Below are 12,073 nucleotides of genomic sequence, written 5' to 3'. Positions count from 1 at the left end.
TTTCGGGTTTCAGGTTTCAATCTGGTTTTCGGTGCACACTGTGGAATTAATTCCATGTACCTTAGACCAAAATACACATTTAAAATCCTTTTTTAGGAACCAGTTAGAACAAAAACGTGCACTGTCTGACCATCCCTTATAAAAGTTTACCTGAGTAAACACATAGCAAAGTGTAATCAAGAGTGAAAGCTTGGTAAAGCATCGGTAAGCATATACTGTACCATATACTATTGTAGGATATGAACACATATTCTACTTCTATTGATATTTCCTATAACAGAGAGATGCTGGAGCAGATTTTGGATCCTGGACCAGCATGGTGCATAAGAGTAACCAGTGTGCGATGTCTCCAAGTACTATATGTCGTCACAAACACCTCCCCTTTGCAACTCCCACCTCCACCCCAAACTAGCACATTCCAGAATATTTATACATTCTCATGAATACATCCCTCAGCAAGTCAAACTTACACCCCTGTATTGCAGAAAGATTCTTGAACCAAGACAGGTTTACGGAATACAAGATTGGCTTAGGTTCCAGTGAACAATCCAGCCTCTTATAGCATTGTAATAGAGCTGCTGCAATCATCATCATAAACTGCTTTTAGCCCATTCCCCAGTGGCACTTCCTGGCCACAAATGGGGCAACAAAACCACAGCTAGACAAGCTGCTTAGTTTGAATTAGCAACATAAATTAACTGTCGCATGAAAGAGCATTCAGATAGTACTACAGGGGAATTTTTAGCATTTCTGGGTTTTTACAGCGACATCAATTATTTAAAACCTGCCATTAGTTTATCAGCATGCATCCATTCTCCAAGTCAATTAAATGCCAGACGATGGTTGATGGACCATTTAGGTACCGTTGAATTTATTTACTGGGGAATAAAAATCTAAAAAAAAAAAAGAAAAGAAAAAAACAGCATAAACAAGCTATTGCTTGTATTGCTGTTATGAATTTCACAGTACTGGCATTGGCTATAATATGCATTTTAAAAAAAAAAACAACAAAAAAACTCTTAAAACCTGCCAGGTCTAAAATGCCAGTCCTGAGAAAGATTGTGGTAATGAATACGTAACTTTGTCTAACTGAGAGTAATTGATGAATTTGTTCACAGGACTTCATGAGAAAAAGCTTATAGTTCAGGTATAGTACCAATGGTTGTTAATTCAAAACATTGGCTTTTCACAGCATCACTTAAGGTTAAGTATAAATCATGTGTCTCCAATACAACTTTTAGGAAGTGTAAAGGTAACAAGCTTAGGTGTGTCTGATTAAGCTCATAGTAAAACCAGGAATGGATAAAACTGCTATGCAATGGAAGTCTTATTTCCATCCCTGAAATAACATTAAACTGTCCTAGGTTCTGTCTTGTAATGTCCATTTTTGGCAACATTTGCACATGTACAGATTAATAAGTTTTAAGAATGAAAAATAAAATAATTTTACATCTCAAGTCTGTGAACTCTTTGTTTGAGAAACAAAAACAAAACCAAACAAAGGGTAGGGCATATTTCGTAAAGGCACCATTTGAAAATGCAAATCCTCCTACAGGTCCTCTGTAAAGTGTCTGTCTCTGTTTTGTTGTAATATGGCAGCTCCTGCCTCTTACTGTCGACAAAGTTTCTGTCTCTGTGAAGCATGTCATCATATTGTGTTTGAGCACTAGATCTATATCATGTGACATGCAAGACGAGTAAATTCTACATGAGCGCACAGAAAACTAGGGAGCTTTACAAAAAAAAAGACTGATTGGTCAAGAAAAAGAAAACACTGACGCAGTGACTTTGGTGAACCAATCAGGGTGGAGAAAACAACGAAGCACTTGAAGCGGCCAATAAATACAACAGTTAGAGAACCTTGCTATTAAAGCAAATATTTGGAAACTGAACACTTTAAATATGGTATGAGGATACAAACAGCAAATCTTGACCTGAAGAATACTATTTTCAAGAAAGACCAAACCTTCTAACAGCAGCATCCTATCATTAAAACCCCCGTCATTCTTGGGTGTCTCTTTAAACATAAACAGATCATGTGAACTACTTGTTGCAGGCACTGTAGTTTATTACTGTACATACACTGGGGATCATACTGCAGTACGGTATGTTTATTACTGTACATACACTGGGGATCATACTGCAGTACGGTATGTTTATTACTGTACATACACTGGGGATCATACTGCAGTACGGTATGTTTATTACTGTACATACACTGGGGATCATACTGCAGTACGGTATGTTTATTACTGTACATACACTGGGGATCATACTGCAGTACAGTATCTTTATTACTGTACATACACTGGGGATCATACTGCAGTACGGTATGTTTATTACTGTACATATACTGGGGATCATACTGCACATGAACGGATATGTGATCATGTTGCAGGGTCCATGCCAGGTACATCTGCCAGGTGATCTGTGAAAAATCATTTTTGCACTGATCTGCTCCGGCAACCGGTGGGGTTCAGTGACCTTTTACTAGCATGCATGTCACAGCAGGCTGAGCAGGCAAACAAGCCTTAATTAATAACATTTTGCTAAGTGTGTGATGCTTTCCATGGGTTTCCTCCAGAGCTAATGTCTCACTGCAGTTAAAACTAACAAATGAGAATGGATGGATTGGATGCTCTGGTCGGCGTGATTCTTGACCCTTATGAAATCAAAAAAAATAAACTTCCTAACTGCCTACTGGCCTGCTGCAGGCACATATTTTATGATCAGATCAATCTAGTACTGCAAAATAACAAAATGTAGGACAGTCACCTACAGCTACCTGTACAGACAGAGTCTTCTCAAAGTTAACATAAATAACATGAAAATGTCTATTTTATAGTTTGATCACCAGTATGAACGAAGACAGATATTTTCATGATGTGCAATAATGAGGAATCTCGAGAAAACATGAGTTTACACTTTATAATTTACTGACTGCACCAAAAGTATAGAGGATAAATCTTTAGAAATACTAGAGACAGTCAATCAGTACGTTTACATGACAAAGCGCGTTTTCCAAAAACTAATGTTTTCGGAAAACTGAATCATAAAACGGATTCTTAAAACGTCACTTTTGTGTGTTTACATGATTAACGATAGAAAATCTAATTAGAATTCAACTGTATACATGGATTGAAGTTTTCCGAAAACACACGATATTTTCGCATGCAAAGTACTGTAGTAGCCTAAGTACGATTTGAACAGACCGGACATTTCTGCGATACTACGGAGACCAATCCAATATAGTGCTTTATGGAAGTGTCAGGTCTTAAATTCAAAGATTACTAATACTATCCTACCTCTATTCAGATTGCCACATTGTGCAATCAGCCTTTCCAACAGCACACCCTGTTCTATATTACCTGTTTCTTTTGCAGACATTATTTTTAATTATGACGTAATTTGAAAGCTGGCAAACATTTGCTGCTTCAGTATGGGCTATTAACAAATACATACAGACTTTAACAAAAGTACTACTTTATCCCTACTAGACAAATGGATGCATGCAGACTGACTTCAGATTATTATTATTTTCACTGTTTTCTAAAACCACGTGCAGGAAAGTCAAAGTTTGCACATGTGCAGTACGCTAGTTTTCCGAAAAGTGTGTTTACATGATATACATCTGGTTAGTTTTCGGAATTGAATCGGAAATTTCTAGGTGCTGTTTTCCGAAAACTGACTCGGAATATTCCGACACATTTTCCGAAAACTGTGTTTACATGACTTTTGTTATCGGAATTAGTTTAAGGAAAACTTAGTTTTCCGAAAAATATCGGAATTCTTATGCTCATGTAAACACACTGAATGAGAAATGTTTTGTCTAAAAGTCTTTCTTAATGTATTCGATTTTTAAAAAGAAACAATTAAAACATTTCTTGTTAAAATGGTTTCTTTTAGCATTTCAAAATGTACCACTATTGAGTGTTTTATAGTGACGGGGTCAGATTCCTTACTTTAAAATGTTGTATGAACTGACTGTGAAAGGTACTGCTATCATGCAACAAATACCAGCAGCAAAACAAAACAGCAAGTATTTGGTTCTTAGCACAAAACGCCCTTCAAGTGAAATACAAAGGTCGAATGCAAGTGGAAGTTACTATAAGTTAATACGTCGTGTGTCTCTTATTGTAGAAGAGATGTCATCTGGTGCAGTTTGGCAGGAAACGACGTATTAACTTATTATAAATAACACAATACTGTACTCAGGAAAAGCTTTAAAACAAAAATACTTTATTTTTGTAAAACATAACTTATTTAACATTGGAATTAGGTGTGGTGTTCTATGTACGGGATGACATCTGTACACTGGGTGTACTGGAAGTTTGGCAAATATTTCACTGTGATTGGTTGACTTATGATATGGGATTTATAATGTGAAATCTTAAAGTGTTTGCCTCTGGGTCATTCCATACCAACTCAACCAGAGCCATTGCCTGACCGACTTGCTAGAAAAATTCACCTGGGGGTTTTCAGAATACTGGAAGCACACCCTGTCACTTTTTACTCTAGCTCTAACATCAGCCAATGCAAAATTGAAGAATAACGCCAGTTGGGTTAGGACTATGTGGTACTTTAGCCCCCCAAAGTGGCCATAAGCAATGCTCAAATGCACGACAAATGCAACTTAAATCTGCCAAAAATCCACAGATACCAAAATGTTTTGCTTGATTCTTGTAGATCTTATCAACATCTACCCAAAAATATATTTTGGGTGATTTATTGGAGCCCCCCACGTGTGTTATTTCAGGCTAAACTTGGTAGAAATACCAAAAATTCACATTTCAGAGGGGGTTAATGACCAGTGGGAGGGACTTGAAACCAGAAGTGTTTCACAAAATTTGGACGAGTGGTCCCTAAGGTTCTTACAGAAATACTAACATTTTAGAACCCGCATCCCCTACAGGGTAAAGGGTTGGGCTGAAGTTCGAATAAAACTCGTCACTTACCTCTCGTCTGGCAACTTGCCAAAAGTGAGTTAGGTGCTCCTGATATTTTTTTCTCGAAAGCCCTATTCATTACGAGTCGAACAAGATGCTACACGTGATGGTAGCGTCTAAGATGAGCCCAGGATGATTTTCTGGTCAGGGTCACTTTTTCACTTTAGGTTGACCTTTCCCAGGTCACAGCTCGAAGTGGAAATTAAATAAATAAATAAATAAATAAATAAATAAATGTCATTAGCATTGGTGAACTCAGCGGGCCTGAAACCCCCCAGGTGAAATTTTCTAGCAAAATCTGCGACAGTCAACAAAATGCTCCTTTTCTGATTGAGTTGGCGTGGAATGACCCCTCTATCATTTGTCCAACCAACCAACTCAATACAAAACACTGAGCGTTACCCTTGCTTTTCAAAGTCAAAAAGGGACATTTTAGGACTTGCATGATTTGACGTTTCATTTATAATGTTTTTTGTTTCATTTTTTTCAATATGACTTTGACAGGAGCTGCAATACACAGTATCATTACAGTTGAGATTTATTTGAAAGGTGGTAACTGAGTAAACCTTTAAATCGAACAAAGCTACAGTAGTACCGACAGTTTGCAACAACATATAAGCTCTCCCTATTGGGATGCTTAACTGATGCAGGCTAGGATGGACACATATTTAAACAGAGAAGCACATACTGACAGTAGTAGTATGTTTACCATAATGTGTTTGTCTTTTATATAGTACAGTAGGAAACCTACAAAATTATTAGGCAACAAGGCCGTAGCCAGCTATGAGGCACAGGGTCCGTTAAAATCATACTAATAACTATTTATTTAGGGTCTTACATGTTGCTTTGCCGCAAAACAAAATGCATTTCATCCCTCGTTGTGTGCATAGATGAAGTGCCTTGGTCATTTTTCATGGCTGGCTATGGCCCTGCATAAGATTTACTGGAAACATTTTGATAGCTCTATGTACTTCTCCACCATCACTCAGTCCTAGGCTTACGAGACAAGTGAAACACAGAGAGGTCTTTTCTATGGCAGTATTAAATAAAACTTCCAGGCATTCAAGATATGTTACTGTATTAGCAAAAGAAAAAAAGGACCAAACTTAACATTCAAAGAATACAGATTGACCCCAGAACCCTTACTCATACTATACCACTACTCCCCCACACACCCTTTGTTCGTGTTAATACAAAAGCTTACACCAGTTCCCTCCAATAAGGAGCAAGTGCATTTTATGAAAATGATAGTATTGATTAAAACAAAAGTAATACAAATAAAATTGCATTGTCTGCATTTCCAAAATATGATGCTGCATGCAGCAAAAGCCTAATATGAAGCTTGAGCTACATCCTGAAAAAAGGAATGTAATTAGTAGATCCAGGCTCAATGCAAAGAATGATTCATTACTGAACCTGCTGCAGTGAGTGGGAAACAAATCAATTAAAATTCTGCAGAACTATGGTCAGAAATTACCATATTAATTATAAAATTACACATTCATTATATTATATTATATATCCACACAAATCCCTTCATTAATTGCAAACTTCCTGCATACTGCTTCGCACACAGAAAAGCAATTTTGGCATAAGCTATTTAACCACATGATTTGCAATGCAACACATACTATACTACATTAGCACTTGGCAACTAAAAGTGACGGACGGACTTATGTTTCTACACAACACTACAGCATCTTAAATAGTTTTTACCCTGGATACTAAAAAAAAATATTTGTTTTTAAAGCAATCCATATCGAGTTGGACAAAGACTTCAATAGCTGCCTTTTTCCTAAATGTCAGTTTAGAATTTAATACAGCTGTTCATTTTTACATGACATTCAATTCAACACTATTTAGCACCGGGCGAAAAAAATATTATTAATAAAATACATGACTGAATGCTTATTGATTGTAAAAAAGTTCGATACCATTTCTATGAGACGATGCATAGTACAATGCAACCTATAAATGCTCAATAACTACCAAACGAGAATGAAATGTGTGCAATTTGAATGATGTTTGTATATTTCATCGTTACAAGTCCAGCCAACAAATATGTCATCTTTTATTTATTTATTTATTTTGGGTGTGCATTAGAATGAACGATAATTGCGAAAGAAAACTTAACCATACAAAATACTACCTATATTTATTTAAATATGGAAACTGGCTACCCCTTTGTTAGACCCCTGGACTATGCATGAAATTAAGTCTTGCTGTTGTATATTTATTATATTCTCAAATCTTGATCAAAACGAGCAATAACGGTGCAGAAACAGGTAGTTGGTGTACACTGCTGGGATTGAGATTCAAACCATTCATAATGTATAAGCAAGTATAATGTAATGGAAACAACGGTATCAACTGAGATAAATTATCAAATTTAAAAAAAAAACCTTCATGCCGTTTACTTACACAACAAAAACAGAGGCTGAGAATTCTTCCTTGCAGGTGTCTGTCTAGCCCATTCTCACTGTTGCTGTGCTGAAGAATTTTGAACAGCCTGGAGAAAACAAATGCAAAATAACTTCTACCAGCACGACAGAAAATAAGCTCTTTCGGTAATAGTATGGTCTGGAATGTATTCCCTCACCTTGCTAATCATATTTTGTTAGTTAGTATTAATATATTTATATCAGAGTCATACCTCACACACTCCGTTTCCTCTGCATGATGCTTCCTTCCTTGTGTAACACTTCAGAGCTGCACACTGCAAGACGCCGATGCTTGCTGTTGCCAGAGACTGAACAAAATTACGCTGGGTCCTAACGCCTACCAATCTAATCTATGTTTGCTGAGCAAGCAAAAAGTTACGTACAGTTTCGAGACGTCTGAGTTTTAGTTACGGTATTTTTATGGGTGTATAGTTGTTTTATATGATAACTATGTCCAGTCTTGACAGGTAGATAAATGCCTAGGATGGATGCGTAAGTAGATACCTTGATAGGGTCCTTCAAAGTTTGTTATTGCACAAATTTGCAGCTATCACATGTAAAATGGTGCAATATGGCAACGTGTGTATTAATTTGTAAAGCTGCATTATTATAAACGTAAACGTTACTGTCATGGATATTTGAAAGCAAAAGTGAAGTCACAGACAATAGCGGCTATTTCAAACGGATACCTTATCAAGCATGTATAAATTCAATAGGCTATTCATAATCAGTAGGCCTAACTGGAAATATAAATAAAACAATTCAACAGCTGCATTTGCTGGGTTATCGAGTCAAAATAAACACCCCTCTTCCCGCAGTTAAAATCATCTGTACTGTGATATGGTGTTTGTGGGACTTCAGCTAATTGGCTGTTGTCTTACAGGTATAATACATTTTTCAATGTATATATTAACATGTTGCAACGGTATACTATATCATCTTTTATAGATATATGTATGTACAATACAATTTTGCAAAGCACATTCAATGCACGGTTTGGCAATGAATTTATATATATATATATATATATATATATATATATATATATATATATATATATATATATATATATATATATATATATATAATTATTATTATTATTATTATTATTATTTATTTCTTAGCTGACGCCCTTATCCAGGGCGACTTACAATTGTTACAAGATATCACATTATTTTTACATACAATTACCCATTTATACATAATATAAACTATTCAAATGCTTTATAACATAATATTACACTTTTTATTTATGAGATGGTACAGCAACACCTCCTTAAACACAATACACTGAAAATATTAAAATTCACATGCAACTAAGGTGCCCTTCGTCCATGCAATCTGTTTGGGTTTAAAACTGCTGTGAAATTCCGTTGGTGAAAGCAACAGTGGAGAATTGACATAATCCAAAAATGATGATTTATTTGAATCCCTAATGGTGCCTCACAATTAGTGGTGTCAAAATACTTGAATCTGTCACCTTACTTAGAGTGAAGCTGCTAAATAAAATAATTGGTTAGTGGAATCAACTGCATATTGTAATTAGAAATTGCATTCCACTTATTCACCCAATACAAAATCTACTGCTTTGTTGAAACAACATAAGCCTCTTTTTGTGACCAAATTGTCACTTTCCTTTTCCCATTTCTTTGAAGTGCACTCCAAGTCAACACCCAAAAGATATTTACATGCCACCCCTTCTTCCAAATGAAAACAAACCACCAAATAAAATCTGTGAAAGTTTATCGACCTTAACAAAAGGTTAAGAAAGCCACCTACAAGGAACACCAATACAGACCTGCTACATTGAGCTGTTAACAATACCAGTATGACTGCATTTGAAACTGCCCTTTGAATGAACATAACGTGTTGAGCCACAGCTGAATTGAATCTAAAGCTTTATGTGATCACATAAGTCACTGTATGTAATTTGATTCCTATAGAAATAATAATTTTCCTAAAATGGTAAAATCTATTCATTTGGGCCAGCCATTATGAAGCGCACCCTCTAAATGCAATGCAGAACACATTACAAATGCATTAACCATTTTTCCCCAGGTGAGAGATTTAGCATTTCACTGAAAAACCATGGGATCCGCTTAGAAAGGCCTTGATCAGGAGCCCTATTCATGAATAGCAACACATTCCTCTTGGCAGTATTTTTCGACAGCATGTGATGAAGGTAGTGTGCTTGTATTTATACTAGAAGCAACACACCTGGATGAAGAAGCCCCATCACACAGAAAGCATTGGTGCATTCTTCATGTCAGGTGACTTTCGATACCTTCTTTGTTTTCAAACATGTGCATGTAACAAGAGCAAAAGTGATAAACATGGTTGATCCCCGGAGCCAGCATCGCAGCCGTTGTGTGTGCTGATGCGCCAGGGAAGCAAAATAAGCTGATCCCTGGAGCCAGCATTACACTTCAGCCATTAACACCAGACAGAAGGATATCTACATCATCATATGGAAGGAAACGTAAATGGATGGAGACACATATGGATCACATTAGTTTACTGTAAAGCTACGTCTTAGTTGGTGCTTATCTCGGCGAGAGCCGAGTTCAAATCAGCATGAAGTTTTAACATCTACTCTTGTGTAATGGAAATCATGAATAATCCTAGATTTTGTTGGACAGTAGGCCTACACCGCATGAATCAGATGGTCAGTTATTATTGGATCTTTCTTAGTCTGCTAGAATTTATGTGTCAGTATTTCTGAGCACCAGAAGCTATGCCAGAATACAAGCCTAACTGCATTTATTAAGCCATGGGCTGTGTTTCTGCTCATCAGCACATTTACCTCTCAGGTCAAAGGCTGTAGCGTCTCTTCTTTTCACAGAGATAGAAACTGATTAACTCAGAAAAAGCCTGGTTACCATGGAGATATTTTTCTCACAGAATTTTTCTCTAGAGCAACAGCAGGGGGCGACGTCTACAGGAATCCATTGAAGAGCCTAGCTTGGGTGAAAAAGGCAGAGTAATTCAAACTATATATATATATATATATATATTTTTAAGTGACCTCATAGCTTACAATGGCAATTGTCAGGTCTTAGCAGTAGAAGGCCCATCCTATACAGCATCCTTCATTATTAATACCATAGAATGACTCACAGTATATGAAAAATTATAGGGACCTGTGTATGCTGATTTGAATGTATGTTTCCATGGAAACTTGTCATGTGGAAACTTCTTGCCCCACGCTTGTACAATAATGTCCAATTAGTTTCAACATGATTGGTTTCTCCATTGTCAGAGGGTTCACACCTCAAATTAAAACTGCTTTGACAGGGAGCCACAACAATTTATGTTACAACTAGGCAGCTGTCGGCATCTATGAGTGCCAAGCAATATCATACATGATGTTTATACTTATCATTAATCTTAGGATATGGAGCCTGCCACTAATCTTCTGCTGTAGACTTAGTATAATGTATCACTTTCTACCTACATAGCTAGCAAGACATCCATTTTCTATCAGTTGCATCATATATAGATTACTGGTATCTATCTTTCTATCTATTTAAGACTTTGTCTTTTTTCATATACTTTGGTAGTAATTTGAGTACCCATTTGTGGCTGGGCAGTGGCGGATTCAATATTGTGTTGTTTTGTATTTTAAAAAAAGTATGTGTTTAATGTAGCAGGGCTGGGGTTAGAATCCCCTCCCTGCCAAACATGTGGAATGTGGCCAGGTGCTAATTGATTAATTGATGTTCAGTTACACGTGACCACATGCTATAAAGAGGAGGTGGGAGGCAGCTCCAAGTTAGTCAGTTTAGAGAAAGGGCTGAGATCAGTAACCTGTGCTCTCTGGCCACCACCGAGATAGCCTTTGCTTGGGTGCTAATTTATTTTGGACGGTTGGTTTGTATTAATTTTTTGTTTTGTTTTAAACTGTTAATAAAAGTGCATAGCAAGCTGTTGAAACTGCAATCTCCTGACTCACTTCTGCAATTCCTGCTGCTAGGCAGCCTTGACCAAGCGGCTACCCTATCACACCATCATATTACAAGCTTTCAACTTCAGATATATTTCATATGCTAAATTGGCTCAATTAAAATAACGAGATTATCATTAAAGGAGTTCCAAGGTACTCCTTTTAGCAACATTATCTCAGGTCTCCCTTTACTTGTTCATTCCTTGTTTGTTATTCTTTAATTTGGGATAAGCAGATATTTCAGATACGTAATAGTTAATAGTTGCAGCTGCTTCCTGGTACCCAATTACCTCTTGTGCCTTTGGTCAATTTCACTCCAGTAGCTGGCATGTGAGAGTGTCATATTATAGTGGCAGATGAACTAAGAAACATGATTTGTAGGTGTTGCAGTGATTTTGGAGTATTGATGCAGAAACCCTACAAGCCCTGCCACTTAATGGGAAATACAGTAAGAAGATACACAAAAATAATATAATAGCTACCAAGATCATATGTACATATCTTTGTATCCAAGGAGAAAATGATTATACTCCTTATCAAAATGAAACCAAATCAGGATGAAGAGTTTCTAGCTGCCGGTCTACAACGTCTTACTCTCCTCCATCTTACACTCACATCTTGTATTTATTGAACATACAAATGGTCTGCTTCTTGAGGTTTCAAAGAAGTTGAAAAGTAGGTTTCAAATTAACCAAGGCATCAGCCCTTGACCCGAGCAACAAGGACCGGTTTGGCCTTTTGAA

At 36.7% G+C, this 12,073-nt stretch overlaps 1 protein-coding gene across 1 annotated transcript in view; it reads right to left on the bottom strand.

Moving 5' to 3' along the window:
- Positions 1-7,696, bottom strand: part of LOC117421298 (ras-related protein Rab-27B) — a 76,702-nt gene extending 69,006 nt beyond the window's left edge. The window contains exons 1-2 of the mRNA XM_034035507.3: positions 7,600-7,696; positions 7,368-7,455 (exon numbers count right to left, since the gene is read on the bottom strand). The gene's annotated coding sequence lies outside the window, so the exon portion shown is untranslated. The remainder of the gene's footprint in view (positions 1-7,367; positions 7,456-7,599) is intronic.
- Between the last annotated feature and the right edge of the window lie 4,377 nt (positions 7,697-12,073).

This window comes from Acipenser ruthenus, chromosome 1 (assembly GCF_902713425.1).
Source record: "Acipenser ruthenus chromosome 1, fAciRut3.2 maternal haplotype, whole genome shotgun sequence".
NCBI classification, from domain to species: domain Eukaryota; kingdom Metazoa; phylum Chordata; class Actinopteri; order Acipenseriformes; family Acipenseridae; genus Acipenser; species Acipenser ruthenus.
Note: the sequence above shows the minus strand (reverse complement) of the source record. Positions and strands in the feature narration are given on the sequence as shown.